Here is a 17,223-nt window from a genome sequence, read left to right on the forward strand (position 1 = left end):
ATCTGGTCAAGACATTCCTTGCAATTACGCTTCCAATGTCCAGGCTTCTTTCAGTAATGACAGGCGTCACTAGTCTTATTAGACTTAACTGGTGTGGCTGCCAAAACGAGACTCGGAGCTTGCCTCTTCAAGGGCACATTCCTTTTGGGAGCATGGAAAGAACGCTTCTTTCCCTTCCCACGTGGTCTAATCTTTGCACCAGATGAAGATCCCACATAAAGAACCGACTTCTCTTTCTTGATTGTGGATTCATACGTAACAAGCATGTTAATCAACTCCTCAAGGGTTGGATCTAACTTGTTCATGTTGAAATTCACCACAAAATGGTCAAATAAGCTAGGCAATGATAAGAGCAACACGTCTGTGGTCAACTCAGCTGGTAGCACAAGATCCATGCTAACGAGTCAGCGTTTTGTACAGTATGTCCTTGGCCACGTTATCAATATTTGCTTTCTTCTTGTCTTCATTAGTCCATTATGCTCTGGGATTTTCAACCATCTGTGGTTCGCCTCCTGAAATGGATGCAGCAGTGTTGATTTTTAGCATCTTAATGGGTCCATCAGTGATGACGACCATATGTCATCATCTCGAGCAGAAATATGTGTCTGCATACGAATTTTCCAGTCATCATAATCTTCTTTAGAGAACATAGGAATTTTATTTAGAGAAGTCATGATGAATATCAGTAGCTAATAGAAAAACCTTCTCTGATACCACTTGTTGGGGATCGAATACATGTGTAGAGGGGGGGGGGGGGGGGTGAATACACACTTATGGGGGTGAATACACACTTATTATAATATTTAATTCTAATGTAATGTGGTTGAGAAAATGTTAGTTTACTCAACCAATTTTCTATTAGCTTACTAGAAGTATAAGAGCTACTTATGATAGTGCGGAAACAGCTCTTAATATACTAGATGATAGTAATGGAATATTGTAATGCAGTAAAGTAAATAAACACAGATATGTTTCTGGATGTTTGGAGCTCAATCTCCTACGTCACCCCTTCTTCCACCTCGGAAGGATTCACTAGAAGACTTTGGTTATTAAAACATTTGCAATACACTCGATCCAAGTTAGGACTTATCCAATGCCCAAAATGGAACTCCTAGATTCACACTGATAAGATTTAAAGCTCTTATAAAATTTTTCTTCAGTTGGTGATGATAAACGTCTAAGTTTCTTGAAGACTTAGACTCTCAAATCCTTGTAGCAGATAGTATTCTTCAAACAACATCTGGATTTGAGTAACCCTTGAAAAGATCTCCTTGTAGATAGGATATGCTTTTTAGCTAAGGGTTGAATGAGCGGTCTAGTATTCAAAGTAGATTCAAGAGCTCAAGTATGAAAATTCTTTGTAATCGTGGCACTTGTTTCTTGGTAGAGACGCTCTGATATTTATATCAATTTTCTCCAACGTCTTTCTCTTCTGTCAACGGTAGGAAAACGTCTATGATGTCAGTTTTCAATCTCTGATAAGTAGGTAGTGATAATATCTTCTGAATATTTTGTACTGGGAGCGCCTTTAATTGTCTATTCAATGTGTCGCTCACATTAAATGCTATTTATGACTTTTTCACTTTATCAGATGGCTCCATAAATGCTCCGTCCTTTGAATTTAAGTTGTCTTGTCAACTTTCCGAGAACTGGGAATCTATGACTTCTGAATGTAGCATGTAGCTTACCACCTTCGAAGTTCAGTAGATATCTTAACCAGTAGATATGTCTTGCTCGGTTGACAAGTAACGGTTGACATGCTTTGATCAGCTGATACTGCTTAATCCAGTTGATATCTCTTGGTCAGCTGATATCTAGACGTCGGTAGATTACCTGTGTATACAAGTAAATGGCGGCCGTTCTAAAACAACGATCTATTTTTTTGTTATCACCAAAAGTCAGGATTTGTAGTGACCCTGCATGGTATCACCTACTAACTGGCAACTAATAACATGAATTAAACTTTAATACAAAAAAATAACTTAACAGAGTAAAACGTGCGAAAACATAACCATAATTTACATATCAGCTTAGTATAAAAGTGTCAAGCTTATTCATCAGTAGTGATACAACCATATCAAAATACTTAAAAGTAAACATTATACAGCTATATCGAATCCTGCTGTATAACTAAATCCTCAAGGCCTGCTCCCTAATCCTGCCTTGAACCACCAGCTCCGTCCATCCTGCGACCTGCCCCATGGAATAGGGTGTCCAAGATAACAACTAGGACGTGAGCGCTAACGCCCAGTACATAAACATGAGTACACGTATAAATATGATGCATCCAACATGATGACTGGTAAAGGGTCATCTGAAAAGTCATGCTCAGTACAGGCGCCACATGAGTGCTGCCACCGCACGGATCAACCTCTGGGTGCAACCACACTCTTCAAGTACACCAGAGTAGTCAGACATAAATGTCCCCGCCGTCGCGGTACTCTCAGTGATAGACTATCGAATATAGAGCTGAGCGGCTCTATAGTCAGGTATAACAAGGTATAGGCTCAACATATATATGCACATGACATATGAATAAAGAAAATGGTAAATCATATCTCATGCCATATAATAATGCCAAATAAATGCAACATATAAACATGTATACTCGCTGGCAATCTCAGTCAATGTGTACGTACCTCTAGGCTAGTTCAAGTATAGTAGGATCCTAGGTTCCAAGCCTATATTCAAAAGTTCACCGTATCACTACATAAATTCTATAAGCCTTAACTAAGCTAATAAGTACTCCCAAAACTTAAATAGATTCCCGGACCATACCTTCATCCGTAGATAGCCCTTTGAAGTCGCTAGTCCCGGATGACTATAACCACTCCTTGGTTATTCCAGAACCTCTATTATAACTGATAGGGCCCTCAAGTGTATATCTCACACTATATAACTGAAGAAAGAAACTTGGGAATTCGTAATTCAAATGAAATCAGACAAGCCCTATTTATAGGCAAAATTCCCGGCCAGGATCGGAACTTCCGATTTCGGGATCAGAGCTTCCGATCCAGCTCACTGCGTGCATGCTTGACACGCCGGGATCGGAACTTCTGATCCGACGATCGGAGCTTCCGATCTGCCCTCCGTTCGACACTTGTCAAAACTCGCGGCTGAGTCATCGAGCATTGCTGGCAGTTGGAGATCGGAACTTCCGTTCCTGGATCAGAGCTTCCGATCTCTGTGCTTCCGATCGGCTTCCGAAGTGGCTGGGATCGGAGCTTCCGATCTGGGTTCGGAGCTTCCGATCCAGCCCAAAGTCAAAAGCCCAAATTTCCTTCTGAAGTCCAATTACACTCCGAAATTGGTTAATTACTAATCCTTAATCATGTTTAACATATCATTATCTTAAAATGAAGTCCGGGTTACTACAGGATTCAACACACCGTAACATCTCATGAACGTCCTTGTTTAGCCCAAAAAAAAAGAAATATCATTTAGATCAAAATGTAAAGAATGCAAAATTATAAATGAGACATATTGCAATAATCATTTCCTTGACCACGTAAATTCCGTTAAAAATATAGAACTATTTTAAATTTTTTGCTAAAACTTGTGACACAAATTTTTTCATCCTAGGAAAGAAGATATCTTGTTGCACGCTTCGAGATTTATAATCTCCAATGCAACATCAATAATATCTTCCAGTTTCTTGTTTATTTCAGTTATGGGAGAAGGAAGAGGAGGCTCCTGACCGAATAAATCAATTGGGACTAGCAAGTGTACTAGGTCAAATTATAATAAACCGTGTTTGAGTCCGGATCCTACCACATAGACCGAAATGTGATTAAAAAAATATAATTAATTTACTTAATCTAACATAAATGATGAGTGAAAAACTTTCTGCCAAAATTCCTTGATTTTTCATTGTATCTACAATTAAATCAGGAGAAATGAGAAGTAGACCGCATGCATAAATAATAAATAAATTAAACATAATTGACCTCAATTACATAAAAAAAATGCATGTAAAAATATACTCAAAAATATCACAAAATAATAAATAAAAATGACACTTATTAGTTTCCTCATACTTAAGCTCTTGCTCGCCCTCGAGCAAAATAAGTGACAAAAACGCAAATGCAAAGACATAAAATAATGCAAAATCAAGTTACGAACAATTCCATGGATAGTAATTGAGCCCCAGTGAACAGTTAAAACACATTTAATAGTTAGAAACATCCTTAAACCTTGCATAATATACCTCTGAAATGAGCGTGAACATGTGTGTGTGTGATGTTATTCCAGTGGCATATAGCTCAAGTAGAATCCGTTTTCACGACTGTCATTGACCTAATTAACACATCGGTGCAAGTTTTCCTCTCATGAACCCATTCCTTCTAGTTACACCTAGCATTCACATATTCCTCGGACTTTATCAATTGAAATATGATTTTTTGTGTATCACGAGTAAAAGTTGGCACAAACAATGAGAATGAATGATCCATATTTTTCATGCACCGCCGGATTTTGCATCCGGTTCACTTCAACTCCATACATTTCCCCCATACTTAGCCTTTGGATTTGGTTGTATTAGGATTTCAATCCCAATTTCCAAGGCCTCCCCTCACCCAACAATCTCTTTTTTTTCCTCTTTTTTTCGGATTTCTTTTCTTTTTTCAGGATTTCTTTTTGCATGAAATCAATTTTCAATAGTCCGCATATGAATCACCTTTTTTTTTGGGTTTCAAAGGAGTACTAATCATGCATAGTTGATGAGGTTGCATCAAAATTTTATCTCAGTTGGGTGAAACAATTATAGAATAAGCAAAAGGGTTATGCCGAGATCATACATGCAATAATAGAGTGTAGCCAAAATTCATAAGATTACATTTTGAGTTCCCTAAACATCTAGTGTCGTGCAATGGTCAAGCAGTCACAACTTCATCACTTTTGGTACACCACACCGGTTTAACAATTGTGCATAAAAATTGTTCACAGGACAATCAGAGGTTCTTAATTCAAGTCAAGGGCCATAATATATGCAACAATATTAAAATTTCATTTTTCACAATCATCATTGGCTACCAATTCATCATCCGAACTTGACACACAGCCATGAAATAGAACATAACTTAAACACCTACATGCATACCAATAAATAAAAATACAAACTAAACAACACCCCCCCCCCCCCCCCCCCAATTATCCCTAATGCAAACTAAACAAAAACACAGACATCAAGAATAAACAATCACAAAAAGACACAATGAAATGAAAAAGGAATCTAAATCCAACAAAAATAACAAAAAGAAAAGTAAAAATAAAACTTCCCTTGTTACTCGTCCTCATCCTCCTCCACCTCAGGTGGTGGTGCAGCAACATCAAAATTTTTGGGCGGAGCAGCATATTGGAACTAGAACGGTGGCGGTGCTAGGTAAACTAATGGGTTCAAGCCCCTGTGTGTGGCCATCTCTTGCATCAAGGCATCAATGGAACTAAGATGTGAATTGGTTACAGTTTGACATTCATTTTGTTAATGGGCCCAATCAGACAATTCGTTGACCGTTTCAGTGACTGGACAACAGCGGGGTGGTGGTCGCTACTGGCTGGAACCAGTGTCGCTCGCCTCCCAGATGAATTCTTTATCGCGTTTCCATTTCTTGACCTTCCAGCTCAAACCATCGACCGGATTTTCAGGTTGAAGCCATTCTTCATATTCTCGAAACTCAACTCTGGCTTGAGCACACAACTCGGAAATAATATTGCGAAAGAACAATCCAACGGTTGGAGTGTAGATGGAGTGGCAGATTTCCGAGAGAATCAATCGCCCAAAATTGATAGGGAAGTCTTGCACCAGGGCATACAACAATATAGCTCGTTTCATATGAACATCACTCGTATGGGATACCGACATCATTCGTTTAGCCAGAAAGGCATACTAGAGTGCTGGATTGAGTTTCAAGAACCGTTCCAGGAAGTGCAAGAATGTGTGTGGGTCCTTCCAAGCAGCCCCCTCATAACAAACCTCCTCAATAATGGATTTGTAGTCCGGGTTAGATTTAAAAGCTTGGTACTCTGAGTTTTCCACTGGAGGGGTTTCCAAAAATTGATTCAACGTGTTCTCATCAAAAGACACAAGCTTGCCCCTTACAAAGGCTTTATTGTCCTTCCTTTTGGCTGCATTGGCATAAAATTCTCGAAACACCGGCACGACTGCGACATTAGGTTGGGTGAAAAATTTTACCTAATTCCTATCCCTAACGTCATTATCTATTCCACTATTACGCCAAGAGAGTGCAATACCATGCTCAGGAATAGTATTGTGATGAAGTTTAGCATGTTCATACCATTTTTGGCCTCCGATGAGACGAATCTATCGGCAAGAGTAGAGGAGGAAGATGAAGCTTGGGCTGTGATCTTGGCTCGCTTGGGCGGCATCTTGGAAGTTGAAAGGCGGAAGACGAGTGGCATCTGATGATGGAGGAATAGGACCTGCGATTTGAAGAGAAAATAGATTTAGGGGGCCGATTTCAGAGTGTAGGGTTTCAATTTTGGGAGAAAGAAAGTGGGGAGGGAGAAAGAATATTTGCACCTTAAAAAGGCGCAGATCTGGTTGCGCTGGAGTGGGCAAAAGTGCCCGCTCGAGTGCAACTTAAGTAAAAAACATGACCTGAAACAGAAATATTCGCGCTCGAGCAGATAGTTTCGTCTACTCGAGCGTGAATTAAACTTTTAGTAAATTGTCGGGTAGAGATATATGTGCTCGAGAGGGAAAAACTGCCAGCTCGAGCGTAAAAAATTGATTTGATTTTTTTTTCAACTTTCTCAAAAATAAAAATTAAATAAAAAAGGAAAAACTGATCAATGGAAATCGTCAATCCACTTACTAGATCTATCCATCTAGAAATTCCCAATAAACAGAACCACCCTGAGAAAAATGCTCACCTGACGAGAATATCCATTCCCAAAAATCATCCTGATAGTTATACCCCTGGCTACAACTGCGTAACATATCAAGACTAAGGTAGCCTTCCCTGAAAGCCTATTTGGAATAACCCTAGAAATGCATGGGAATAGGGTCGCGCTTCCTCACCCGTCTCGATCAACCAACACAGTGCACAACCCCTGGTATAAACTATCCTCCCGCCCCTGATGAAAATCCATCATCACTTGGCAGCAACCCAACAAGGTCAACTACTATAATCTGGTCGAGAAAACCACTTAGGTAAATCATACAGTAAACTGGTACGACTAAGGCCCTGATGAAACACATCATCCCTGGCACTATCCCATAGTCACATACTTACCCAACCATTCTAAGAGAATGCCTAGAACTAATTACATGGCAAGTAATTACAATCTGATTACTCAAAATTCTATGAGTCACAATAGTTGAACAACAATTTCTAGAATTATCTGTATAACCCAATACTGAAAAATTATTAAACCATTGAACCAGGTTTAATAAAATTCTTATTAAAAAAATATTTTTTTTAGTTACATCTACTAAGAAATTCCAACATCCTGGAATCAATAATACAATGATTCAATTGCTTACAACTGAAATACTGCTTACAATAAATCTTAATACAGTATTTAAACCCAAGTACATGCAGAAACCTTTCATTCCATTCTACTGATCTCGAACCTGAAGTTTCCTGTCTGTCATCTCGAAAACATCAATACAAGCATGCTTGACAGACCTATTTCCCCACGATCTCCAAAATATCCTTACTAGCCTACCGAGTACTTCATTGTTATATGGTATATTCTCCGGCAGACGAGATAAGACCTTTATGATAATCTCTCCAACTTCTTGTGAAGAATCTTCAGAGTAGTGCTATCCTAGTCGAACGAAATGGATGCAAGCATCACACATGTCCCAACCAATCCTTTTCCACTGCCTCTGGCATCTGGTACTCGATCCAAAGTTAGGATCCACATGAGTCGAAATCCTGATATCTCAAACACGATCCTTCTCTCATGTACGATCTTACTGGAACCCCATAAGCCGAGCCTTTGAAAATCATCTCGATGATGATAGTCTTCTGGAAAATCCAATTGCCTCGTCATCATCACATCTAATGTCTCAATCTTTACTTTACAAGGATAACCTAATTATCCAATACTATGTCCCAAATACTCATATTGCATGATCTGATACCACTAAATGTAGTGACCCAACCCGGATCCATTACTAATCAGAGGTTTTAAAGCTTAAACAAGCATGCAATAAACAATCATCGGAGATAAATTTGCGGAAACTTAAATAAATACTAAACCGGCGGAATACAACTGGTAAAATAAATTCCAATAATACAACCCAATTGAAATAATTTAATAACCTAGCTACTACTCCTGCAGCTCTTTATTGGTCACCACCTAATCCCAAATCCTGGTGAAACACCTGTAACTGTCCCATCAAATGGGGTGTCCAAAAAACACAGAAAACACTGGACGTGATCACTAAAACTCAATATGCTATTACGGGTAAACATACAAACATGATGCATGCAAATGAATGTCTAGGTATCATACAGGGAAATCAAATCTTGCTCAGTCTGGGCGCCATGTTATTAAGCACGCTGGGCTGTCGCATCAAGAGGTGGCTCCCATACCATAAACCGTGGACATATCCAGAACCAAAACCATGGCATCCATCCACACATGCATTGGGGCTAAGCAACCCCTATATTGGGTAAGCCAATAATACCGGCTAAATCAAGATGTATGCACGTGTAGCATAACATATCAAAATAGTAACATGCAATCATGACACATAAATGCAACACATAAGCATGCATACCCACTGACAATCTCAGTCAGTACTTACGTACCTCAATAATATACTCCTAGATGCCCCCGCATCTACAGTCCTACACTACAATGAAAAATATCCATGCATCACTATTAAAAGACTTAACTAAGCTATTAAATACTCCATATTATTTTTATGGATCATGGACCATACCTGCGTCCGTCGTCAGTCCACAGATGGCAATAACCCCAAAAATTGTGCACAACTCCGCTACTATCCCCATAGCACTCCGCCACTACCGGCCTTCCAGTAGGATGCCTAAAAACAATATGCAAACAAAAACATAAGTAAGGATTATTCATAAATGTGCACAGCCTCCGAGAAGTTCAATCACAAAACCAAAAACACAGACATGCTCTCAACTTTTCATAATACGCTTTCGGTTTAACAAGAACGTGTGTGTGTGAAATGTCATTCCGATTTCATGCAACTTAGATCGAATTCGTCTCAAATTTGTTTAGGTATTTATGACAAATCAGTGCAAGTATCACAATCTAGTGCCCATTCCTTCCAACGACCTCTAGACTAAACCCACCTCCCTTGAGATAATGAATTACATACCTCCGGATTTTGCACCCGGTATTGCTTTAGCCCCAATAATTACCCACTGACTTAGCTATAACTTGCTAGGATACGAAAAATCATTCTATTTTTTCTTTCTAATCCCCTCGTCTATAGCCCGGATGGAGCATCAATCCCATTTAACCCGCATACTTAGCCTTAAATTTAATTTTTTATAGGATTTTAATCCTTTCAAGGCCCGGATGGAATTGAATAATTTTTTTTTTCTAGGTGCGCCCAAGATCATAAGTGTCTTACTAGAGCCTCATAAAAATTCATAGAACACAATTAAGATCCAAACCACCTATTGCCGTGTAATGGTCAAACAGACAGAAACTTCATCAAATCTTTCGCTACAATTCACTGGTCTAACATTAGTGCTTAAAAATATTCACGGTTCAACCTACAGTTTCTCATGTCCATTCAAGAGCAAAATTTTTCAAAAAACCATTTTTTTTCAAATAAACTTCATCATCATTGGCTATTATGACTCATCCAACTCATGCAAGACAACACAAATGAACAAAAACAAACAATATGAAAACAAACACAAAACATGACAGATGCAACACAAAAACATAGATAATAATGCAATAACTAATCTACCCCCCCATACTTATCCAAAGAATTGCCCTCAATGCTCCAGAACAATAAACAGAATGCAAGACAAACAAAAACACAATGAAAACAAAAATAACACTCCCTTGGTTTTTGATTCATCCTCTTCCTTCTTGACAGTATCCGCTGGGATGGTATCAGCAGTCTAGATTTATCGGCGGGCACGACAAACTGGCATGGGAAAGAAAAAAAAATCAAATAAAAACAAAACAAAAACAAAATAAAAAGCAAAAAGCAAAAACAAAAACTCTGGGTTGCCTCCCAGTCAGCGCTAAATTTATAGTCTATAGCCCGACTATGCAGAAGCCACCATCAAAGAGTGGCTTCCGCCCATAGTAAAAATCATACGACTCTACGTATGGGTCTTGATTTCCTTCGCCCTCAAGCTTGGCATGATATATACTTTGTAAGCTTGTCGGTCCAACAACACTTGGTCTGAAAATTTTCTTTTGGAAGGAGACTCCAAATCTAGGCTGAAGCTCATAAAGGATGGAATATGCTGGAGGTGGCGTCAATGGCAAGAAAAAATCTTCTAACGGTGTATATGGAACGACCATTGACGAGGTAAAATATTTCTCCTTGTATGTTTCTTCCTCCTCCACTATCACTTTTGGCTCCTCGTCACATGACGATTCTTCAAGAAATAATTCTTCTTGCTTTGGCTCAATTACTTCATTCTCTTGGCAGATCTCAAAAATTGGTTCTCTAAGAAGCGCAATCTATTCATCCAAAAGACTCAAAGACTTGATGCGGCTTTCAAAGAACTAGTTTGTCTCTTCTTGCCTTTTCACAAAATTCTCCAACTGAGCCACATGATCCTCAAAATACCCTACACACTCTTCTTGATGCTCCGGTGGTTGGTTCGCAAAATTTGTGGAGTTTAATTCTGGAGGATATTTGTGACTCCAACCTTGCAATGAAGGATCACAATGCCAATGGTATTCGAAATCCGCCATATCATTTAACAAGTGCATAGCACTGTCTTCATCTCTTCTGAACAAGTGACTGCCAGTGGCCAAGGCTCCATAATCCACCCAACTTCTTGTAGTCTCATCCAAACCACCATAAAAAATCTGAGTGAGCGTGTAGTTCGAAAAATTATGGCATCAAAATCTATTTGTCAAATCATTGAATCTCCCCCAAACAGCATAGAAAGGCTCCGAATATTGTTGGCCAAACCATGTGAACACCTGTCGATGATCCATCTCCAAGTACCTCACAAGTAAGAAAAAAAAATAATTAAAAATTAAAAATAAAAATAAAATAATGCAAGAAAAAAAATGTCTAGTCTCAAGCAAATAATCTATCCTAATATTAACTAAACAGTCCCCGGCAACGGCACCAAAAACTTGACCGCTTAATTCGGTATCAACTAGCAAGTGCACTAGGTCAAGTAATAGTAAAGTGGACAGAGAGTCCAAGTATCGATCCCACAGGGACTGTTGTCAATTCTCAAGAATTAATTATTTAGCTTAATCTAGACAGAATAATAAAACGAGAACTAAGAATTAAATAAAAATTTAATTACAAAAATAAAATAATAATTAAATATAAGAATAATAAATTCAATTAAAACGAGACAACCAAGACACACGCAGGTACCAAACAAATCATGCAAAAAAGTGGCAAATCCAGGATCCAGATTTAATCTTAAATCACGGCGAATTCTCCTAATTTATTTAACAGTCTATTTCTAGAACAGTTAAACCTATTCAAATATTGACGGATCAATCTTTCATAATTCAAATCAAATTCAAATGCATTTGGAATTGTGAGAATTTAGTTTTCACCTAAAGCCGCATACTGAAACCGAATACTATTTCTAATCGGTTTAACCATATGTCAATTATTGGAGTGATCAAAATCAATTCCTAACCTTTCGACTCGGAATTAATTAACAAGCAAGTAAATAATTGATCAGGTTATTCACAAGACAGAATTTAAATCCAATAATCAATAAATTGAAGAAAGATCTAAAAATCTCAAATCAAAATCCACATATTCAACATAAAATTGTTCGGCCCAATCTCGCCGTCTTGGTTGAAGAAAAACTAATCAATAAACGAAAAGTATAGTTCAAACAAAAGTTTAATAATCAAAAGAAAAAGGGAAGAAAAACTCGAATGGAACGTTCTTCAATCTCCAAGCTTCCTAGCCGCCGTCTATCTGATGCGATTCCAACCCCCTTTTACGTCTGACAATCTCCTATTTATATGTCTTTGAAAGCCCAAGAAATAAAGCCCGGAAACTTGAAAGTTTTAATTCCCGAAAATTCTATTTTTTCTGATTCTGTGACAGGCACGGACCCTGGATAAGGGTCCATGTCTAGGTCCGTGCAATAAACTGTAAATGCCGAATTTTTTACGAGGATGCACGGACCCTTATCCGGACCCATGCACGGGGTCTGTGCATACATCCTTGCCAGCGCAGTTTTCTTGAAAAATTCATTACTTCAGTTCTAGCCATCGGATCGAGCTGAAATTTGGACAGCAGCTTCAAAACATCTGTAACTTCATTTTGAATGGTAATGATTGGATTTGGAGCTCTATAAATTAAATTTGAATTTTTGACCAAGGCTGCTCCGTAATTAATGCTTCACAAATCTATTTTCCTACAAAATTAACACCCGAGGAGTGAAATACACACACATGTACTAAAACACATAAAACCCATAAAACAATATAAATGCACACAAAATAAACATAAAAAAATCACGAACTAATGCATACAAAATGTACTTATCAATACCCCCATACTAACTCTTGCTCGCCCTCGAACAAGACATGCAAAAATAATATGCAAACAAAAACATAGGTAAGCATGATTCATAAATGTGCACAGCCTCCGAGAAGTTCAATCACAAAACCAAAAACACAGACATGCTCTCAAATTTTCATAATACGCTTTCGGTTTAACAAGAACGTGTGTGTGTGAAATGTCATTTCGGTTTCATGCAACTTAGATCGAATTCGTCTCAAATTTGTTTAGGGACCTATGACAAATCAATGCAAGTATCACAATCTAGTGCCCATTCCTTCCAACGACCTCTAGACTAAACCCACCTCCCTTGAGATAATGAATTACACACCTCCGGATTTTGCACCCAGTATTGCTTTAGCCCCAATAATTACCCGCTGACTTAGCTATAACTTGCTAGGATACGAAAAATCATTCAATTTTTTCTTTCTAATCCCCTCGTCTATAGCCTGGATGGAGCATCAATCCCATTTAACCCGCATACTTAGCCTTAAATTTAATTTTTTATAGGATTTTAATCCTTTCAAGGCACGGATGGAATTGAATAATTTTTTTTTCTAGGTGCACCCAAGATCATAAGTGTCTTACTAGAGCCTCATAAAAATTCATAGAACACAATTAAGATCCACAAACCACCTATTGCCGTGCAATGGTCAAACAGACAGAAACTTCATCAAATCTTTCGCTACAATTCACTGGTCTAAATTAGTGCTTAAAAATATTCAAGGTTCAACCTACAGTTTTTCATGTCCAGTCAAGAGCAAAATTTTTCAAAAAACCATTTTTTTTCAAATAAACTTCATCATCATTGGCTATTATGACTCATCCAACTCATTTAAGACAACACAAACGAACAAAAACAAACAATATAAAAAGAAACACAAAACATGATAGATGCAACACAAAAACATAGATAATAATTCAATAACTAATCTACCCCCCCATACTTATCCAAAGCATTGCCCTCAATGCTCCAGAACAATAAACAGAATGCAAGACAAACAAAAACACAATGAAAACAAATATAACACTCCCTGGTTTTTGATTCATCCTCTTCCTTCTTGACAGTATCCGCTGGGATGGTATCAGCAGTCTAGATTTATCGGCGGGCACGACAAACTGGCATGGGAAAGAAAAAAAAATCAAATAAAAACAAAACAAAAACAAAATAAAAAGCAAAACAAAAAACACTGGGTTGCCTCCCAGTCAGCGCTAAATTTATAGTCTATAGCTCGACTATGCAGAAGCCACCATCAAAGAGCGGCTTCCGCCCATAGTAAGAATCATACGACTCTACGTATGGGTCTTGATTTCCTTCGCCCTCAAGCTTGGCGTGATATATACTTTGTAAGCTTGTCGGTCCAACAACACTTGGTCTGAAATTTTTTTTTTGGAAGAAGACTCCGAATCTAGGCTGAAGCTCATAGAGGATGGAATATGCTGGAGGTGGCGTCAATGGCAAGAAAAAATCTTCTAACGGTGTACATGGAACGACCATTGACGAGGTAAAATATTTTTCCTTGTATGTTTCTTCCTCCTCCACTATCACTTTTGGCTCCTCGTCAAATGACGATTCTTCAAGAAATAATTCTTCTTGCTTTGGCTCAATTACTTCATTCTCTTGGCAGATTTCAAAAATTGGTTCTCTAAGAAGCGCAATCTGTTCATCCAAAAGACTCAAAGACTTGATGCAGCTTTCGAAGAACTGGTTTGTCTCTTCTTGCCTTTTCACAAAATTCTCCAACTGAGCCACATGATCCTCAAAATACCCTACACACTCTTCTTGATGCTCCGGTGGTTGGTTCGCAAAATTTGTGGAGTTGAATTCTGGAGGATATTTGTGACTCCAACCTTGCAATGAAGGATCACAATGCCAATGGTAGTCGAAATCCGCCATATCATTTAACAAGTGCATAGCACTGTCTTCATCTCTTCTGAACAGGTGACTGCCAGTGGCCAAGGCTCCATAATCCACCCAACTTCTTGTAGTCTCATCCAAACCACCATAAAAAATCTGAGTGAGCGTGTAGTTCGAAAAATTATGGCATCAAAATCTGTTCGCCAAATCATTTAATCTCCCCCTAACAGCATAGAAAGGCTCCGAATATTGTTGGCCAAACCATGTGAACACCTGTCGATGATCCATCTCCAAGTACCTCACAAGTAAGAAAAAAAAAAAAATTAAAAATTAAAAATAAAAATAAAATAATGCAAGAAAAAAAAATGTCTAGTCTTAAGCAAATAATCTATCCTAATATTAACTAAACAGTCCCCGGCAACGGCACCAAAAACTTGACCGCTTAATTCGGTATCAACTAGCAAGTGCACTAGGTCAAGTAATAGTAAAGTGGACAGAGAGTCCAAGTATCGATCCCACATGGACTGTTGTCAATTCTCAAGAATTAATTATTTAGCTTAATCTAGACAGAATAATAAAACGAGAACTAAGAATTAAATAAAAATTTAATTACTATAATAAAATAATAATTAAATATAAGAATAATAAATTCAATTAAAACGAGACAACCAAGACACACGGAGGTACCAAACAAATCATGCAAACAAGTAGCAAATCCACGATCCAGATTTAATCTTAAATCACGGCGAATTCTCCTAATTTATTTAACAGTCTATTTCTAGAATAGTTAAACCTATTCAAATATTGACGGATCAATCTTTCATAATTCAAATCAAATTCAAATGCATTTGGAATTGTGAGAATTCAGTTTTCACCTAAAGCCGCATACTGAAACCGAATACTATTTCTAGTCGGTTTAACCATATGTCAATTATTGGAGTGATCAAAATCAATTCCTAACCTTTCGACTCGGAATTAATTAACAAGCAAGTAAATAATTGATCAGGTTATTCACAAGACAGAATTTAAATCCAATAATCAATAAATTGAAGAAAAATATAAAAATCTCAAATCAAAATCCACATATTCAACATAAAATTGTTTGGCCCAATCTCGCCGTCTTGGTTGAAGAAAAACTAATCAATAAATGAAAAGTATAGTTCAAACAAAAGTTTAATAATCCAAAGAAAAAGGGAAGAAAAACTCGAATGGAGCATTCTTCAATGTCCAAGCCTCCTAGCCGCAGTTTATCTGATGCGATTCCAACCCCCTTTTACGTCTGACAATCTCCTATTTATATGTCTTTGAAAGTCCAAGAAATAAAGCCCAAAAACTTGAAAGTTTTAATTCCCGAAAATTCTATTTTTTCTGATTCTGTGACAGGCACGGACCCTGGATAAGGGTCCATGTCTAGGTCCGTGCATTAAACTGTAAAAGCCGAATTTTTTACGAGGATGCACGGACCCTTATCCGGACCCATGCACGGGGTCCGTGCATACATCCTTGCATGCGTGCAGTTTTCTTGAAAAATTCATTACTTCAGTTCTAGCCATCGGATCGAGCTGAAATTTGGACAGCAGCTTCAAAACATCTGGAACTTCATTTTGAACAGTAATGATTGGATTTGGAGCTCTATAAAATTAAAATTGAATTTTTGACCAAGGCTGCTCCGTAATTAATGCTTCACAAATCTATTTTCCTACAAAATTAACACCCGAGGAGTGAAATACACACACATGTACTAAAACACATAAAACCACATAAAACAATATAAATGCACACAAAATAAATATAAAAAAATCACGAACTAATGCATACAAAATGTACTTATCATTTTTCGTTGATAATTTCTTATTATGTATTTATTAAGATTACTGCATGCTTAAGCTTCTAATTAGTATGTGATCACGGTATGGGTCACTACAAATCTATAGTAGCTCGTATCCAAAATTTAGTTAATCAAGTGCCTAATTATGTTTAATTGGCTAAAACATGATTAAGGGATCTTCAAATGGGTTTTAAAAGTTGAATAACGAACTCAAAATGATCTTAATTGGTCCGATAAGAACTTTGATCATTGAGCAGATCGGAAGCTCCAAACAGGGTTCGGAAGGTCCAAACAGATCGGAGCTATTGTTCCAAGTTCGGAAGCTCTGCTGAGTTCGGAAGCTCCGAACTACGATCGAACGCTCTGGTCGTCACCGTGGCCAGCTATCGAAAATAATGCGTAAGCAGTGATGTCAAGAGATCGGACACTCCGAAGGGGGATCGGAGGCTCCTATCTACTGTCGGCAGGCATCCTCTAAAAGCCAGACACGTGGTTGGCAGGAAAAGATCGGAAGCATGGATCGGAGGCTCCGAACATGCGATCGGAGGCTCTGATCGCCGTCTATAAAAGGGGGTGCCGAGGCTCATTTTCCCTTTCCCATTTCCCTCTTCTCTCTCTTTCTTAGCTTCTTTTAGTCATATTTAGGGGTTTCTAGGCTTCCTACTGGAGGACCAGGAGTGGCGGAGCGCTACGGGGATAGTAGCAGAGCTGTGCCTAAGTTTTAAGGCTATCGCCATCAGCGGGCTGACGACGGACGCAAGTATAACTTTGGATCTCTAAAAATAATAGGGAGTATGTAATAGCTTAGAAGGCCTTTAGAGAATAATAGATGATGCA

Source organism: Henckelia pumila, chromosome 4 (assembly GCF_033568475.1).
Source record: "Henckelia pumila isolate YLH828 chromosome 4, ASM3356847v2, whole genome shotgun sequence".
NCBI classification, from domain to species: domain Eukaryota; kingdom Viridiplantae; phylum Streptophyta; class Magnoliopsida; order Lamiales; family Gesneriaceae; genus Henckelia; species Henckelia pumila.